This window comes from Tamandua tetradactyla, chromosome 3 (assembly GCF_023851605.1).
Source record: "Tamandua tetradactyla isolate mTamTet1 chromosome 3, mTamTet1.pri, whole genome shotgun sequence".
Lineage (NCBI taxonomy): Eukaryota > Metazoa > Chordata > Mammalia > Pilosa > Myrmecophagidae > Tamandua > Tamandua tetradactyla.
In genome coordinates this window covers 131,762,285-131,777,629 of record NC_135329.1, presented here as the reverse complement: position 1 = coordinate 131,777,629, position 15,345 = coordinate 131,762,285, and the positions used below count along the sequence as shown (strand labels likewise).

At 38.1% G+C, this 15,345-nt stretch overlaps 1 long non-coding RNA gene across 1 annotated transcript in view; it reads left to right on the top strand.

The window, feature by feature from the left end:
- LOC143677675 (uncharacterized) overlaps positions 1-15,345 on the top strand; it is a 215,482-nt gene that overhangs the window by 172,611 nt on the left and 27,526 nt on the right. Inside the window, exons 4-6 of the long non-coding RNA XR_013172788.1 lie at positions 1,683-1,801; positions 3,435-3,537; positions 4,281-4,361. This is a non-coding gene — a long non-coding RNA (uncharacterized LOC143677675). The remainder of the gene's footprint in view (positions 1-1,682; positions 1,802-3,434; positions 3,538-4,280; positions 4,362-15,345) is intronic.

Sequence of the window (15,345 nt, the reverse complement as noted above, 5' to 3'; positions counted from 1 at the left end):
TTAGAGAGAGTGGCCTCCATAGTTTCTGATGAGAAATCAGCTGTTAATCTTATTGAAGTTCCCTTATAACAGTTGCTTATCTCTTTGTGAATTGGCATTCAACAATTTGATTATGTTTCTTGGTGTGGATCTTTTTCAGTTTGTCCTACTTGGATTTTGTTGAGATTCTTGGCTATGTAAATTCATATCTTTGATCAAATTTGAAAAAGTTTGTGGCCATTACTTCTTCAAAATTAATTCTTACTGCTTCTCTTTCTCCTCTCTTTCTGGAATTCCCATAATGCATATGTTGTTATGTTTGATGGTGTGCTCCATAGTCTTTAGGCTCTGTTCATTTTTATTCATTATTTTCTATTCCTGCTCCTCAGTCTGACTTGTTTCAATTGATCTATCTTCAAGTTCAGAAATTCTTTCTTCTTCTTTCCTCAAATCTGTTATTGAACTCCTCTAGTGAATTTTTCATCTCACTTATTGAACTTTTCAACTCCAAGAGTTCTATTTGCTTTCTTTTCATAATTTCTATCCATTTATTGATATGCTCAATTTTGTGTGACTTCATTTTCCTGGTTTCCTTTAGTTCTTTGTCCATGATTTCTTTTAGCTCTTTGAACATATTTAAGATGGTGGATTTGAAGTTTTTGTCTAATAAACCCAATGTCTGTTCTTCACAAGGACAGTTTGTGTTAATTTCTTTTTCCCCCATGAATGGGCCATCTTCTATTGTTTCTTTGTCTGCCTTGTAGCTTTTTGTTGAAAACTGGATATTCTGAATATTACAATGCATTAACTCCGGAAATATGATTTTTCCTATTCTTCAGGATTTGTGGTGATTGCTTGTAGTTGCTTGTTTAGTGACTTTCTTAACTTTTCTTAAAGACCATATTCTTTGTCATATATGGTTACTGAAACCTCTATTCTGTTTCTTAGCAGTGAGCTAGTGATTGGCAAACAGCTTTTCTTTAAAAGGAAAGAAAAGAAATACTCTTCTGGTCTTTGCACATGGGTTCTGATTTGGAACATTTTTAATACTTTTCCAGGGTTCTTACAATTGTGTGTTAACCTTTACTTCCTGTTTACATGGAACTAAAAGATCTGCTAGAGGTACAACTTAGGATCTTTACAACTCTTTTATGAACATTCAGATAGCCCTGGGCATTCACATGGCTTCTGGATTTCCCCATATAAATGAGAGTTTTTAAAGCCCTTATTCTCCATTTGTCTCCTTCTCCAGGCTCTTTCTTCCTATATTTTTTGGTTTGTTTGCTGCTTGTCTTCTCTGTTGTACCTTGACTCGGGTGCTTGCAAGTAGGATATGCCTTTAAATGCTTTCCAGGAAGCCACTCCAGCCTTGAGAGAATTCCAAGGAGCTATGGTGGTTAAACAAAGGCAAGCCCCTGAGCCAATCCCTCAGAACACTGCCACAAAGGTCAAAATATACAAGCACAAATTTTGGGAATGACATCCATATTTTCCTTTCTGAAATCAGCAAGGTGTACTTAGAAAGCCAGCTGCTGTTTCCACAACTGCTACTGAGCTGGTGAATGGCTATAGGTAAAAAATGCCACACTATACCCTCCCTTAAATTTAGCAGCCTCTTTCTTCTTTAAGGATTCCCCTGGGGTTTGTAAGTTTTTAATTAGATTCCAGAGTTCCAAAAATTTTTATTCTAATGTTTTTTCCAGCTTAATTGTTGCTTCAGTGGAGGAACAGATCCTTGGAGCTAAGTTCCTGAGTCCACCATTCTTGGTGACGTCACTTGTCTCACTTCATTTGGATCCTTAAAGGGATTTTGTAATTTAAGGTAGTTATTTGTATCCACATTTTATTGATGAAAAAAATGAATTCTGCAAGGTATAGGCAACTTGGATAAGGTAGCACAAGTGGGTGGTGAAGTAGGAATTTTGTATTTTTACTCCAAGGCTTTAGTATTTCATGTATACCATAAATAAAGTCATCATCCCTGATCCAAGAGAACAGGGCATGAGTGCTCAGTTTTTTTCTCCAATTAAGTTCATGTGTTTGTTGGGATCCAGTCACAAACTCTCCTGGGTCTCCCAGTGATTGATGGGCCACAATAGTGGGGAACTATTTTTGACTGTGGTTCAAAGTAAAGAAACAGTAGAGGGCTGGTACCCAAACAGAGACATACAGGAGCAAAATTCATCCTGGAGAAATCTGTAATTAAATTCAACAATTCAAAGGTTCATGAGCCTGTGCTGTGTATCATGACCAATGCCAGAGCTATTAATAGAGATGAAAGGCACAATTTCTCCTCTTGAGAAACACAGTTTGAGGGGGAGATAACTAGAAGATAGTATGATAAATGTGGTATGCCAAGGATATTATGGGAGCCCGTGGTTGGAGATCTATACACCAGCTGGAGCTCAGGAATTGCATCAAGGGTTGGGGGAGTCAGAAAATGCCTTCTAGAGAAGGTAATTCAGAATCAAATCTTGAAGGAGAAGTGGAAGCTGACCAAGTAAAGGAGGGAAGGGAAAGAAAGAACATTTCACAAACAAAGGCTTAGAGGTGAGTGAGAGCTTAGGTTTTTCAAGTCATTGCCAGGACATGCCTGCAGGTTTGGGGTGTAGAAGAAGATGAGATTGGAAAGGGACAGGGCTAGATAGGAAAAATGGTGGAAACAAGATTAAATACAGAGATTGCACTTTACTATTGCACTAATAAGCAAAGTAGAGCTTCCTCACATTTTTGAGGAGGAAAATAATGTGGTATAATGTGTGCTTGAAATGTTAGAGAAGGTTAGTAACTAAATTTTTTTTTATGGAAATAAGTGTTAGTTAAAAATATTGGGTACATGGAAGCTCTTGGTACTATTTTTGCAACTTCCTGTGACTCTATCATTATTTCAGAATAAAAAGTAAAAAATATAATAAGTAATATTTTTCAGGACCATAGATATATATTAATAAACTTAAAGGGAAAAGACTAAACTCAAAATAGCAGGTACAGCCAGAGACAAAGAAATATAGAAAGGAACAGTATATACATTTTCCAAAGAAGATTCTGTGGCCATCCATGCTGTGGTACAAAAGAGCATCAAGAGGTAATCACACTGAGTGCTGAAAAAACTTGGAAGAGCATTTGGTTTGATTTGTAAGTAAAAAAAGATTGAGTTGGAATGGGTGTCAAAACAAGCTACCACAGGACTGATTTTTTTTTTTTTTTTTTTTTTTTTTTGAGAGAGGGAGGAAAGGAAGGAAAGACAGAGAAGGAAGGAAGGGAGGAAGAAAGGGAAACATTTTTAAACATTTTCTTGTTTTATTATATTTTGTTTGTTTGTTTGTTTTTTACATGGGCTGGGGCCGGGAATCGAACCGGGGTCCTCCGGCACGGCAGGCAAGCACTCTTGCCCGCTGAGCCACCGCGGCCCGCCCCACAGGACTGATTTGATTATGTTTTCATTTTTCAACCAGGTTTGCAATCATATAAACAAAATATACTTGGAGGAAGAAAACAAAGCAAGAAACAATGAAGAAGAAAATAGAGCTCTAAAAGATATCTAGGGCTGGATGAAAGGTATTAAAAGCATGTGGGTGTTTTAAGTAAAAAGGGATTTAATACAGGAAACTAGATGCTCACAAAACTATTAGAAGGGATCCAAGAGCAGGTTCTAGCAGGACATCAGCAATGATTTCCAAAACATGACAGATATGAACCTCCCAAGGCTTTGCACTAACTAGCACAAAATATAAAATAGGGAATAAGGAAGCCAGACTTGGGAAGCCAAAGCACTGTTACTGCAAATCTTCTGGACACCCTCAATGGAATGTGATAATCAGGCATAGAAGACTGCATTGGCATCTACCAGTTGTGCAACTACCTTTTGCCCCCATGAAGTTGAAGATGGAACATTTACATTTCCAACACACTGTTTACCACAGTAGCTCAAAAAGCAAAAGACATGAAGATGACCTCTGCTTCATTTTCACCTTCAAAATCTCTCATGCATGTACTTTTTTTTTTTGGTATGCTGTATTATGGGGTCACATCTCATTCTTTTTCCATGTGAGTATCCTGTTATGGCAGCACCATTTGTTGAATTTTTGTTTGTTTGTTTCACTTGTTTGTATTTTTGGGGGGGGAGGGGAGGGAGTGCATGGACCAGGAATCGAACCCACATCTCCTTCATTGGCAGGTGAGATTTCTACCACTGAACTACCTTTGCACCCCTCATGCATGTACTTTTGATTGGTGGAACTTTCATTTTCATCCAGGACCTAGCTGCAAGGGCCTGAGGAATGTAATTTTTGGCTTTGCAGGCTCTGCAGTACAGAAGGCATACTAGAAGGAAGTGGGAATGGAGATTGAGTGCCCATTGACCACATTCAGTTCTGCTGTAGGTGAGACATTCCCTCTATTTTTAACCTTTTTCTTTATTTGGCAGTTCTAATTATGCCAATGTCAGAAACTTAGAGATCATTTCATACTAAACCCGAGATTGGTCCCAAGGAAATTTAAATGACTTCTTGCAGATCTTGCTAATTAATTAATTAATGGCAAATCTTAATTCCTGATTGAGGGCCCTTTCCAGACTTTCTAATAAACAAATAAATAAATAAATAAATAAATTCCCTCCTTTGGTTCAAAGAGAATTTAGTGTGGTGTGCTGATTTAAAAACAACATAGAAAAGTGAAATACTTCAAAAAAAATAAGCATGAAATATAAGCTACATGCCAGGACCCCAGACTGTAGAAGTAGACATTTTTACACCTTTGAAGAGTAAGTAGATACGCAATCTGTGACTGAATAAAATTTTAAGCTGCATAATTAATGAATTTGATGTCAATTTTGGTATGTTTAAAAGAGTTCCATTGTCAAAAATGCCTTAAAGGATACCGATTTCTTAAGAGCTACTTCTTCAAAACACAAGAAGCCCAAAAGGCTGAAGGGGCCCTGTTTTAGTTTGCTAAAGCTGCTGAAATGCAGATATCATAAAATAGGCTGGCTTTTACAATGAGGATTTATTAACTTACAAGCTTAAAGTTCTGAGGTTGTGAAAATGTCCAAATCTAGGCATCATCAAAATGATACCTTCGACCTAAAGACAGGCTTCTGGTGATCTTGGGCTGCTTTGTCAGATGGCAAGACATATGGTGGCATCTGCTGGTCTCTCCCTTTCCTTCTGGATTTTGTTGCTTCCAGCTTCTGGCTACAGTGGCTTCCTCTCTGTTCTGTGGCTTTCTCTGTCACTTTCTATGTCTTTTCTCTCTGAATTTCATCCTCTTATAAAGGACTCCTGTAAGAGGATTAAGACCCACCCTGAATGAGGTGGGTCCATCTCAATTTAGTTATCCTAGTTACCAGAAGAGCCTACTTAAAATGAATCCACACCCATGGAAATGGATTAACCTTAACATGCTTTTCTAGAGTACATGCAGCTTCAAACCATCACAGGCCCCAAGAAAAGCTTAGGTGATCGAGGCAGTAGTGATTTGTTCTTCAGTGGATATGATAACAGTAACCCCTGGGTCAGGAAAGAAGATGACAATAACTACCATTACGCACTTTGGCATTTCCCAGGCTTGGGCTATCTGCACATGTCAGAACTGTCAGCTAGAGGCTGCCAAGATGATTTGGGGAGAGATTGGACATGCCAAGCAGCAGTTTGATTTTGTGATTAATTTGGAAAGTGGTAAATAAAATTGCTTGTCAAGAGCCAAATAACAAAAATAGAAGGAACACCAAATGTAAGTTATTAGCTCTGTGTTTCTGTAAGATGTATTCTGGATATTAATAACTTTTTATTTTATTTTTTTCACCTAGCTCCCTTCCTCCACATAAACAATTTTGTACCCCCACCTAGAAAAAATTTGACGTTTCCTCCAACCTGTTCCTCTAATTGTAGTTAAACCCTGGAGGAGTAATCTTCTCAAATGCCAAAAAATAAGCTATTGCCCAAGGGAATGGCAAAGCTGGAAATCTGATGTGAGTAATCATCAAACCAGCTTTTTCTCCTCGGAACAAAAGAAGGGCTGGGTAGGTGGTATCACCCATAATTCTCAAACAGGAAACCCTGGTGCTCATTTCCTCAAGAAAATAATTGTTCTGTATTCTGTGGATCATCTGACAAACTGCTTTCTCCTTTATTGATTTTCTGCCACACTGAAAAAGTAATAAATCAATAACCCGCTTTGTTTAGAAAGCAGGGAAAAGCAGTGTTAGCTTGAGGAACCACAGAAGACTTTAGAAAAGAAATTAAGTTCTTGGAAGAGAAAAATAATGTATTTGAGAGGTACTTTAAGGGCCTGAAGAGAATGTCAAACAATAAGGATTTCAGAGAAACTGACATAACTAGTCCCGCCTCTGTCTAATCTTGCGTAGGTTAGTACTGCTGGAAGGATGTTATGGGTCCTTGGTAATATATGAGCAGTGTTTCATGAACCAGGTAAGATGGCTAGTCATGGGTTCATGGATGGGAATATTAGATTTGTGGACGGTATCAGGGCGAAAAGAAAGAAGTTGCTCTGATCTCAGAAAGACATGACTCTGAATCCCATCTCCTTCACATACTAGCTGAACATGCCTGAACAAGTTAATTAAACTCTCCAAGCCTCAGTTTCCTCATCTGTATGACTGGAATAACAACAGTTTTTCACAACACTATTATGAGGATAAGATATAATATCTCAAAGATGACTGGCACATAGAAGTTGATAAACAGGAACCTTGGGGAACATGGGGATAAATTAGGAAGGTGCACTACCAGAAAGCTGGTTTTTTTCTCCCTTTTTTTTTCAGACATTGAACATTTTATTTTACATACAAGGAAACCGAGGCTTAGAGAGGTGACAAGACTTGCCCAAAGTTACTTGGTGAGGGAAAGAACCTTGACTTCTCAGACCAAAGTCCCAAGTGAATTTTTCCCAGGACCCAGTTTGCAAGACAAAAGATTACATGTCTGATACATTTCAGTAATGGACTAGAAATCAGAAAGAGATACACATTTTAAAAATTGATAGGAAATGGGAAGACGTACAAAATCTACTTTTCTCCCTTTCTATCCCATTAAATCCAAATGTCTCAGAAAACTGGTTTTAAAATACTAAAGCAAATAGAAGGTAGCAGAATATTTTCTAAATTAAAAAGAAACCACAAGTTAACAAAAGTATATATAATCCTAGAGTTATTGGAGGGATTTTGATACAAAGTCATTGAAGGGGAGTCAATGATTTATTTGAGGAAAATGTTGTCCATTTTATCATTGGATAGTGTTTGACATTCCTGGGAAATGGAAGAAAAGTCAGGTGAAAATTTTAAAATGCAGAAATTAACTGGATGAAATGGAATTCTTAGTGGGATGTGGGGAGGGGATACTGTTAAATAAGTGGCCTTAACATAATTGGAGAAAGACAGATAACAACTTGTTTATCTAGGCTAGAGTTCAGGGAATTGTACCTTTTTTTGTGTGAAGGAAAATATCATTATAAATGGCATCAAGAGTTTTTATTCTCTATGAAATCTCTGCCAGCATAAGCAAATTGAAAGTATTAAAAAATAGAAAAAAAATCACCCGACCAGGGTTTCCTGATGAAACTGGAGAAGTTGAGAAATTAGATAAGGTAAGAAATAAAACTTAAAAAAAAAAAACCCAAAACTTCAATCACCTATTTGTTAGGTGTCAGACTACCTAATTCAGGATGAAATGCAGAGATGACATTTATGGATGAGACAAATGACTAATTCTAACTAAGTAGAAAAGCTCCATGTGGCACAGTGTTTACGTAGTATACAGGAACTGGTTTAGTTAGGTATTCAGGAGTGATCCTTTATGTAATCAGCACAATTAAGTCCAATATTTTAGCAAGTGGGATGAAGCCAAAGACACTCATTTAGATAAAATTCAAGCACTGATTAGAAAAACTTGGCTGTAAAAGAGCTTAAAATGGTTTTTAAAAAGCTGACCAAAAACATTTTATTGCAAACACGTGAAAATAGTTTGTCACAGATAAATTAAAATGTCCAGGTATTCAGGGTGAAATAGAAATTAAGTGACTAAGACATAATTCTAGAAGCACATTGAAAAGTTTTCTGAAATCACTAATTAAAAAGCTTATTTTAAAATACACCCAATCATCAAGCTATGTAGACAAGGAGAAGTTCTATGAATAAATAAAAAGGAATATAGAACCGGTGAATTCATTCATTCTCTTTTCTCCCGGATTGAAATGTGAATGGCATCGGAAAAGAAAAAGGGAAAAAAAAAGAAAAAGTAATTTATTCAGTAAAAATACAGATTTTGCCCCTTTTACTATCTTCTATACTTGAAAAATTTAGAAGGACTCGAAAATGTTAAGGAAACCCAGAATGAAACAAAAACTGCTTAGAAAGAAGCTCCATTGTCTTTTTTATTTTGACAAGATGCCAGGGAAAGATGTTAAGGGTAATCTCATTTCCAAATTAACTTGTAATTAGACAGTTCTGGGCTACTAAGGAAAAAGTGTCAAGACTGGAATTGGCTGATACCCGAGAACTTTGGGTAGACTTCAGATATGGCCATTGTTCAAGGTATAATCCTGGCTGTACATTGAACCACGGTGTCAGTGGCTGGTGTGATGATGAGGGGTTATCTGTGGGACTCTAGAAACTCTGGGGTTATAATCGGTGTCCCCTGGGAAGCCTGCAGAGTCTGTGATGAAATGCAGCATCCCAAACACCCAAGAAGCACATCCTTCTGGGGGAGAAAGTCAGTGATGTTAAAATAGAGAAAAAGGTCTCTGTTTAATACAAAGGGGTAGCACTGGTTGTTTCTATAAATAGTCATACTGCATTTTCTCATTCCTGAAAGTAATACATCTTCATTAAAAAAAAAATCAGAATTACAGAAGAAATATAGAAGAAAACAAAAATCGGTTATCATTCCACTACTCAAAAATAACAATGTTAACTTCTGGAAGTATATTCTTACAGATTCTCTCCCCCATAACATTTTCTATCTCTGTAAATCTTGTGTAAAAATGAGATAGTGCTATTTGTCTGAATTTTTCATTTAATAAAATATGAAATGCAAATTTTCCTTGTCAAAGAATATAGATACAGGGTGAGCCACGGTGGCTCAGCAGGAAGAGTTCTCGCCTACCATGCCAGAGACCTGGGTTTGATTCCTGATGCCTTCCTGTGAAAAAAAATATATCTATATCTATATATAGATATAGATAGATAGATGGATACATACATACATGCATATCATTGTTTTTAATATCAGTATTGTCTGGAAAAATCTTTTTTGATATGCAAATTATGTTGTTATATATTTTAAATAAATATTTACTTTTAAAATCAGTTCAATATTTGGCTGTCAGTATGTTCTTTATACACATTAATCCATATATACTTCCAAATTATATTAAACTCTTGGGATATAATATGCTTTGTGTGGCACCTAGCATATCAGAGAATGACATAGTACTTCATCCATTCACTGGAAGAGTCCTGGCACTCAATATTTCATTATTAAAAACAATGCTTGGGGGGTGCAAGGGTAGTTCAGTGGTAGAATTCTTGCCTGCCATGTGGGAGACCGAGGTTTGATTCTTGGCCAAAAACAACTTCCCAAAAACAAAAAAGCAAACAAAAAACCAAAAATTCAACAAATGGTGCTGCAATAATGAGATACTCACATGGAAAAAGGATGAAATGTGACCCACCATATAGCATACCAAAAAAAACAAAGCAAAACAATGCTAATTATCCTTGGTTGATAATTTCTTAGGATAAAGTGTAAACTGCCCAAGCAAAGGGCCGGTACATTTTAAAGGCTTTGGCTACATACTGCTGAAAGTGCCTGTCCATCCCACCACAACCTCCTCAACACTGGATATCATCACTCTATTTAATCTTTAAAAAGGTGACAGGTTAAAAATGTCATCTCATCTTAATTTGCAGGTCTTTACTAATGAGGTTGAATATCTTATAATTATTAATCATTTATCTATCTTTTCTTTAGGAATTGTTAATATTTGCTCTTTCTGTGAAATTTCTGAGGGAGTATTATATGCTGCAAATGATGGGAACATCAACAGATTTTGTTTATTTTTACAAGAATATTACGTTTCTTGGAGGGAATGGGGTTGGTTTCTGGGACTTACTGCTCTCTTGTTAAGTGTTGGGGCCATAACTTGTAGGGAAAGAATTGTCTGATGCCGTATAAATTATCAGAAAGGAAGAGAGTACCATGGATTTAATATGATAAGCTGCTGGGACTCATATACAGGACTTTCTTTCAAGGTCGTGTGAAGAGATAGTTAAATCTAATGGCAGTATAGTGACTGGGGAAAGTTTACTTCACTAATCACATCCAAAGACTCCTATACAAAGTTTTAAAAAGAGACTAACTCTTCAATTTTTCCAGGATCAGTTAAAAAAGTTTTATATTAGCATATAATAAAGTTGGCTTTTTTGGGGGGTGTTTGTTTTGTGAATTTTTTAACAAAAAAAAATCAGTTTTTTCCTTTTTATTTCTGAATAATATTCTGTTGTATGGACCTATCATATTGCTTATCCACTCATCTATTGAAGGATATATGGATGTTTCTAGTTTTTAGGAAGTATGAATAGTTGCTAAAATTGCTCTTGTACAGGTTATTGTGGGAATGCCGGGTCATATGGTAAGTTTATGTTTAGTTTCTTAAGAAACTAAGACTGTTTTCCGGAGTGACTGTAACATTTTACATTCTCACCAGCATTGTACAAATGGTCCAGTTTCTCCAGATCCTTGTCGGCTCTTGAAATTGTCAATATTTTTTGTTATTCTAGTGGGTGTGTGATGGAATCTCATCATGATTTTATTTTGCATTCCCCTCATGGGTAATGTTGCGCATCCTTTCATTTGCTTATTTGTTATCTTCTCTCTGGTTAAGTATCTGTTCAAGTCTTTGGCTTGTTAACTTGGGTTATGTCTGTTCTAGTTTGCTAGCTGCCAGGATGCAATATACCAGAAACAGAATGGCTTTTAAAAAGGGGAATTTAATAAGTTACAAGTTTACCATTCTAAGGCTGAGAAAATGTCCCAGTTAAAACAAGACTATAGAAATGTCCAATTTAAGGCATCCAGGGAAAGATACCTTGGTATAGGAAGGCTGATGTCATTCAATGTTTCTCTCTCAGCTGGAAGGGCACATGGTGAACCTGACGGCATCTGCTGGCTTTCTCGTGGCTCTACAAAGGAACTCTCTCCAAAATGTTTTCTTTTGTAAAGGATTCCAATAAGCAACTCCACCTTCAATGGGTGGAGACACACTCCAAGGAAATCATCTAATCAAAAGTTACCACCCACAATTGGGTGGGTCACATCTCCAAGGGAACAATCACAATGCTCCCACCCAGCAATATTGAATGAGGATTAAAGGACATGGCTTTTCTGGGGTCCACCACAGATTCAAATTGGCACAATGTCCTTTTTGAGTATTGAGAATTTTTTATATATTCTGGATATAAGTCTTAGGTCAGATCCGTGATTTGCAAATAATTTTTCCCATTCTGTACCTTATCCTTTCATTCTCTTAACAGTGTCTTTCATAAGAACAAAAGTTTTCAGTTCTGATTAAGACTAAGGATCAGTCTTAAATACCTCACATGGATGCTGGGTGATGGCTCAGTCTCCCAACCTTCCTCTCATCTCATCCTCGTATACTTGGCCTCCTTATCTAATTCCCATGATTCTCCTCTTATCTCACCTGCTTACAAAATGCAATTCTCACTGTTAATTTTATCATGTAAACAAACATTTTCTTTTAAAATCAACACAGCCTTTCAACCTTTAAAATCAATATTTGATTGTTAGCGTGTAATAATGTGATTTTATCCACATCCATATCCGAGGCCTATTCCCTCAGACGACACATGCTGGTCTGCTTACCTTGCTCTGAGCTGTCAGAGGGGGGCAGGGTAACATCAGCGGGAGGGATTTTAGGGCCCCTGAAGTAAACACGTGGTCAGTGGATCTGTAGTGCGATCAGCATAAGTCCGAGCTGTGGAAAATTCAGTCTCAGACTCTACCCCAGGTCTCCTAAGTTAGAATTCGCATTTTAATGAGATCCCCAGGTGCACATTAAAGTTTTCAAAGCACAGCTGTACCATTCATCTGGTTCTCACCTGTACCTTCCAAACAAGGAAACTGAGGCCCAGGGAGAACAAGGACAGCCTCACGGACAGCAGCAGCTGGTATTAGAGCCGGATGCGAACCTGGCCCTCTTACTCCAATTCTAGTATATTCTCCATGGCACCACCTGCTTCCAGCATTCTGGATGAAAACAGCCTAAACTTCTACTCTCATCTTAGGCCGTGCAGAGAGTGCCTCCTATCATTGTTCTACTGTAGTTGTTTTTCAAAAAAGACTCTCTTCACTCCTTATTCCCTATATCCCCTAGTGATACCCAGCTTTCAAAATGCAGACTTTCAAATTTTCCTAATGAAATGAACTAAATGCTCTTTGGGGGAATAAAGTGATTTTTTCCCCTTGCATTTGTTTACTTCTCTGTAAGCTCCTGAGATGGCTAACATGCTAGTTGTTAATCACACCATCTGTTCAAACAGCACTTCTATATCATTCGAGTCATACTTTTCTTTTTAAGGAATTTTTTTTTTTGGAACAATATGTTTGTGTCTGTGTTATTCCCATCATTTGGCAATGCAGTAGGAGCTATTTAAACTTTCCTATTTATTGTAAATGGCTTTTCAATCAGCAAATATTTTTTTAAATGTGCACACACTACAAAAAACTGTGTCTACTGACTTTTCAAACATTGGAAACAGTAGAAAAATCTGTTCCAGTCTGTCTGCTGTCAAATTTTTAGCCATCTGATTATATTTAAATGAAGTGTTTGGGAAAGGATTTATCTGACTGACCCTGAGAAATTTTCCCCACTTCTCCTGAAGATGGCAGTGCTGTGCAATTCAGTACAGAACTTCCCTTTTTCTTTTTTCTTTTTTTTCTTCCCCTAAAAGGAATTTCTGGAATGGCAGAAACTGGGGGAGGATTCGCTAAATCTTAACCTTCTAAAACTTAGCATAAACCCTTACTGAACCCTGGGACAAGTTGGCTTATCTTTTGGTCCCTTTGTTTTGTTTAAAGCTGTACCCCATGAGTTTCCTGTTTCCAGCCAGGATCAGAAATGGAAATAGTTTAAAGGTTATTCTCATATCAGGGGTAACCAGAAAGTGCCTATATATCTTACTCAGAAGCTGGTTTTCACAAGATTGCTTGGCTATTACTATTATTTTTTTTAATCCTAACAAAAGCTCAGCCCAAGATAAGCCGGAGCTAAGAATGCTGGAAGGTTTGAACACACTGGGACCACATCTCTGGGAGCTCGCCTCTCCTTGTTCCCGCCCCTTAACAGCAGTGGCCTGCTGCCACACATTCTTTAAATTTCATTAGCAGGGTCTGGAAGAGTCGGTTTAGAGGGACACATGATCAGGACTCGGGCAACATAAACCAGAGGGTAATTTCTTCGTCCTCCCCTTGTTAAGGTGTGGGCACGGAACCAAATTGGGGATGGGAGTGTGTAGACACACCCAACTCACTTTTGGGACTGTCAAAAATTGGCAACAATCCAACTAGCCAGAAAACATTTTTTGAAGACATTCTGTGAGGGGCATTATGTTAGCTGCTGTTATAAATAACAATAACCAGGAATGTTTACGGGCCAGGAGTCAGCCCCTTGACAAATACTGTAGTGGCATCTCATTTAATCTTCACAATAACTGTATGTGGTTCCGTATTATCTCCATCTTTTACATAAGGATACTGAGGGACAGAGAGGTGAGGAAATGTGGCTAAGGCCACACAACTTGTAAATATCATTGTTAAGATTCAAATTCAGCCCTCTAAACCCAAAGTCTGCTTAAGCAATTGTTGCCTTGTATTTTGATTTGCACATGGAATAGCATAGATATCAAGCCCTCGGGCTGGAATTAGGCATATTGGCACCCATTTAAGGTTATCAAAGAAGGGGAGACCTGAATCTCAGTGTTTTCCTTTGCTAAGCACTTTATAGTTGTAAAAAAAATAGGCCCTCAGTGAACATGTAAGTCATTTGGGGAGAAAGAGCTCCATGTGGAACAGTCCACCTAGTGACCTAAGATTTCTTTCTCCAATGTGATCCATTCAGGTAATTTTGGGGTCAGATATCTGTTAGTAAAATTGTGGAGACCAAGGATACCCAGATGGTGGTGCTGTTTTGGCTACCTGGGAATAAATCACACCAAAACGTTCAAACTATTTTCTCCAGTGTGTCATAACTGAGGCAAGTTAGATGGGGGAGGAGGGAGTGGGAAGTGATCCTAAAACCCATAACAAAAAGTTCCTTTTGGCACGCACACACGTAGCCTCACACACCCAGCCCTCATTCAGGTTGGCACCTGAAAAGAACCAATGAAAGATGCATCAATCCCTTATTAGCACAGCCAGAGGGGGAAGGGCCCCTCCAAGTCCTTCTAATGCAAAGATCCAGATCACAGACTGCTTCTCCTCCTTTGGAGAATGCCCACGCTCATCTTCAAGCATGTACATTCCCTGCACATTAAAGTTTTGAGCTGGACACACTGGCTAGTCTTTGGATTCTTTGGCTGTACACACCAACTAGTCCTTGAGTTCTTTCCTGTGGCTGAGCCAAGAACCTTCACTGAGTCATGTCTTATTCGGGGTCTAGACTTCTCCAAGACTTCATGCAGCTCTCTGGTATCCAGCAGAGAAGTCCTTGGGTTCCCCGGCATCAAGCTTATTAAACTATTTGGCTAGTCCTTGAATTCTTTCCTGAGACTGAGTCAAGAGCCCTCATGGTGCCAGCCCTTGGTTGAGGTCTTGATTTCTCCAAGAAATCCTGGAACTGCCCAGATTCCATACCATTGCCCAAGCTCAGAAGATATCTCAAGCTGGCTCTGTTTAGCACACCTTTCCCCCACCTCCCCTCCCCAAATCCAAAATGTGAGGGATTTCTCTTCCAAACCTTGTTACTACAAATATGGGTATGTGGAATCCCACTTCTTTTTTCTGTGCTTATGATTTTCAGCAACATTGCCTAGGACTGTGGTTCTCAAAATATGGTCCCTGGACCAAAAGCATCAGCATCTCTTGGGAAGTTGTTGAAAGTGAAAATTCTCAGGCCCCATCCCAGAATCAGAAATTCTGGAGATAGAGCCCAACCATCTGTGTTTTAAGCCCTCTAGATGATTCTGATGCACATTAATGTTTGAGAACCATTGGCTTATGCAGTTATTACTTATGGTAGTTTGGAAGCAAGCGATGAAGCAACATGTCAGAACTCAAGCGAATTGATGATCAAAGTGCTGAATGCTATGAGGGGAAGTCCTCACTAGTTGGTGGT